Raw genomic sequence first — 4,391 nt, 5'->3', positions numbered from 1 at the left:
GGAGGGCGTGGCTGGAGTCCACCTTGACTCTGCAAGTCTGGCTGGAGAACCCTCCTCTGTGCACCCACTGCCTCAGGCGCCCTCATTGCAGGCTTGTTGGGATCATACTGGGTAAACCCCCCCCTTCGCTTGCTGGTCTTCCCAGCTAGAAGGTGAGCTCCAAGGGGAAGGGGCTTATCCACCTGGGACATGTTAGGTGCTCAATAATGTTGAATAAATGGATGAATTGGAGGTAGAGGACATAGGTTGGCCCTTTGTGAATAAGGACCTGCAGAAAGAACTGTTGGAGGATCCCAAATGCAGTGCCATGGGCTAGTGACTGCCAAGAGGGGACCCCAAGAGAAAAGGGGGCCCGGAGTCAGGTACTAAGTTGATGCTCACAGGCTATGTGACCTTCTACAAGTGACTTCTCTCTCTGGGCATTGGCTTACTCATCAGCAAGTAACCACTTCTCAGAGAAACTGTGAAGGTGGAATGAGAAGTCCTGTGTGAAAGGCCCTTGTGAACTCTCAAACCTTGTACCCCTTGGTGATCAAGAGATCTGTGTGGCTGAGAAGAGCCCAGAAGACTTCTTGGAGGAGGTGTGAATGGAGCTGAGCCTTGAAGGACCATGCTGCTTACCTAGGAGACTTGGAGACTGCTACTGCAGGGGCAGTAAGGAGACTATACGGGAGAGAGCCCAGGGGATGGTGGGGTCCACCTCAAACTCTAGGATAAGTGCATCCATGTATTTTGCCTTGGGACAGTGGGAGCTAATGATGAGTCTGGAACCTGGGCAGCCTTTGGAGGGGCAAAAGTGTAGAATGAAGTGTGGGTATGTGGGGCAACTTCCCAACCACACTCTGGCCCCTGGGGCTGGGTTGGAGAGTCAGCAGGAGGCCATGATCCTTGCCATGTTCCCTTGCAGGGGAACCAAAACATATCCTGTGTTAGGAAGCAGGGAGCTAGGCTTGACAAGAAGTGATCTGTCAGTTTTGGGGCCTTGACCGCTCATTACAGGATGGGCAATCCAAGTTACAGAATGGCCAGGGTGGTCGGAGGGCTTCAGGACCTGTTCACTTCCTAGAGACAGGGATAAGGGGACATCTGGGCCCCACCTCTTACCCCCCCAAGACCCTCGCCTAGAGGCAGCAGAATCCTGGGCTGCAAGGCAAGGGGTAGGATTGCCATCCAAGCCCTACCCCCTGGCTGGCTTTGTGATCACATGACCAAAGGGACAGCCAGCCCCTCCTGTGCCTAGCTTTTCCAATCAGTGCAATGGAATCCCTTCCGGCACCAATCAGCCAAAGTTCTAGGCCTTTCCTGGGGGCTCAGGCCTCAGGAGGGAGCTGCAATTTCGGGGTCCTTCACTCCAGCCCCTCCCCCACTCCTGTGCTAGGCCCCCTCCCTTCTCCTGCTCCTCTACCCACACCCCTCTCACCCCTCACCCTGTGGCCAGCAGCCTCTGCTGCTGTCATCCGTTGTCATGGGAACCTTGTAGCTCTGACCTGGTGCAGGCGAGAGCTGGCCCAGAGCTCCTAGGAGGGGAAGCCGAGGGTAGCAGTGGGTGAGATGGGGATGCCTGGCCCTGCCAGCTTGGCTGGGTGATGATGCTCCCCCACGGGAAGGGGGCATTGGGAGGATGGTCGAGATAGGGGTGGGCTGGGGTGCAGGGTCTCAGAGCCTGATTGCTCCTAGTCCCTGGGGTCCCTGCCCTTTTCCAGGCCAGCCCCCCCTACCCAAACCAGGCTCCAGGCTGGCAGTGGTAGGGAGGGGTGGCAGGGACCTTCCCATTTCCCTCACTGCCGATGGTTGCTCAGAGCCCTGAGCTCAGCTCATTCTCAAGGCTAAAAATACCAGGGAGGCGGCAGTGGCAGCTCCCCTGACACCCTGTCCGCCGCACCCCTCCCACCAGCAACACACACACACACACAAATGCACGCACGCGTGCACACCCCGGCTGGACCAGGCACCGAGGTGCAGCTTAACCCATACAGTGCAATGGTCCATTGAGGTTCCTGAAGTTCTGCCCCTGTGTGAGACCCAGATCTGGGTTCCACTTCCACCTCTGACCCCAGTTTGCTGTGTGATCTTGAGGTGGCCCTTTGACCTCTCTGGGCCTTGGTTGTTTCCCCTTTTGTGCAATGAGGGAGCTACTAGGAAGAGGGCAGGCTCAGGAATGGAGTAGATGGCCAAGCCCCGGCTGCCCCATCTCATTACCTTAGCAGTCCTGGCTGTCCTGCTTCCTGAACTATGCACTGGGTCATGTCATCTCTCTTGTCTAGGTGAACACACTGAAGGTAGAGAGGTAAGCGTGACTCAAGGGGTGCTAATCAGGCCTTTGAGTCCAGGGTGGCACTCTCTTTTCCTGTAGGGGCAAGTTGAGCTTCTGAGACCCCCAGGCTTCTGTTGAAAAATAAGTCTGTACCCCCACGGTAGGGCACAGGCTAGCTGTATGGAATCTCAGAGAAGTTCCTGGTTCTGTGAGCATGATTGGGAATGGGGGTGAGTCCATGCTGTCCTCTAGCCAGGGTCTGGCTGAGGCTTGAGGTGAGGGTCCACACTGCCCACCCAGGGTGTGGTTGAGGTTCAGGTGAGTGTCCAGTCGACACTGTCCGTTTGCCCAAGGCCTCGCCGAGGTGTGGAGTCCCAATCCTTACTGCTCTTCCACTTGGGCCTGACCAAGTCTGGGGTGAGCGTCCATGCTGCCTGTCGGCCTAGGCCCGGCTGAGGCTGAGTTGAGGGTCCACAATGCCCACAAGGAACTGAGGTCAAGGTGAGTATCCACACTGCCCATTTGCCCTCAGCCTGTGTCTTCTTTCTACCAGCCCTGGACTCAGACTTCATTTTGGGTTTCATACTCTCTCTTCTCTCCTGGACACCAGAAATTTTGCTCATCTACTCCGCTTTAGTGGAGGCCCAGTTTTATCTGGGAACCAATGGGGGGAAAGAGAGAGGTGTGCCCCTGCTATTTCCAGGACCCTCCTGAGGCCCAAGGAATCCACCATGGCAGTCACAGCCATTGGGCACTGAGAAGCCTGGAAAACCAGACCCAGACCTCAGGGCTCCTGGGGTCCACTGCTGTGAGACCTGAGTCCCACTCCTTCCCTCTCGCCCTGTCCCCCAACTACACTCACATCCTGAGAGCCACAGGGCACATCTCCCCACAGACCCAAGGTCTCAAAGCTTGGAGCCAGTGTCTGCAGGACCAGGGCATGGATTTTCTGAGGGGGCTACTCAGTCCTGCAGGGCAAAGAGTGCGCTTCAAGTCACACACCCTAAGTTTACAATGCCAGCTCTTCCCTTCAGTTGCTGTGTGACCCTGGGCAGGACACTTCTCTTTCTGGGTCTCTTTGTCCAACTGTAGAACACTTATTTAATAGTAGCTGTCTACAAAGATTGGTGCAAGGATTAAATGAGATATTCCCATAAAGTGTCTGGCAGAGTAAGCACTCAATAACTATTCTTTCTGGAAGCTGGCAGGGAAGGGGCATGCTCTGAAAGGGTTCTGGGACATTTGTGCATTAATTATTCCAAGGTCAAGAACTATGTTGATTGCTGGGTCTCAGGGCCTGAGGCCCCAGCTGGGGTCCCCCACCCTAGGGGCCTCCAAAAGAAAAGCGTTGCTCATTCATTTTGTGAACATATTTTCAGCCCATAAACGGATGCTCTTAGGTAAAACATTAATAAGCTTCATCACGTTGGTGGGGAAAATTAAATGTAAATTAGATAATTAAAAATGAAGCTGATGCCCGCTGCTTGGTGCTATTACCTCTTATTAAAAGTTATGAGAGGTGGACCTGGGTTAGGTGGGAGGCTGGCTGTGAGGTTCCAATGGGGGTGAGGGCTGCAAGGGATCGCCTGTTGGAGCTCAGTTTGGTCTTTGGAAGAGTCAGGCTTCGGGGATGCTCCTGCATGGCCTCTAGAGAGCTCTGGGGGTGCTGGGACCAGAGCCCCGGGTGCAGGCCCAGGTTCTGCCACTTGTGGGTCCCTGGGTCAGTGCCTTTCCCTCATCAAGCCTCAATGTTTCCTCATCTGTAAAATAAGGATAATAGGATAATAACAGAACCTATTTCATAGGACTGAGGCAGGGATGATATAAGATGTCTAGAAAGTAACCAGCCTGGGGCCTGGCACATAGTAGGTGTTCCTTAAATAGCTGTGATTACTGGTAATATCACCACCACCATCATGGTGATTAAATCTTTCTCGGAGGCGGGCCTTGAGCATAGGGTGCCCCTGTTAGCATAGGAGGTGGGTACTGTTATCCCCATTATGTTAGGTAAGGAAAGGAAGACTCAGCCTAGGGGAATAAGGGTCCAAGGTCACACCTCCTAGGAGGTAGGTGGCATTGTTTATTATTCCAGTGTCACAGAGGAGGAGCCCAGGGAACAAGGTCACAGAGGAGGAGC

This window comes from Equus przewalskii, chromosome 13 (genome assembly GCF_037783145.1).
Source record: "Equus przewalskii isolate Varuska chromosome 13, EquPr2, whole genome shotgun sequence".
Lineage (NCBI taxonomy): Eukaryota > Metazoa > Chordata > Mammalia > Perissodactyla > Equidae > Equus > Equus przewalskii.
This window is presented reverse-complemented; position numbering follows the sequence as displayed.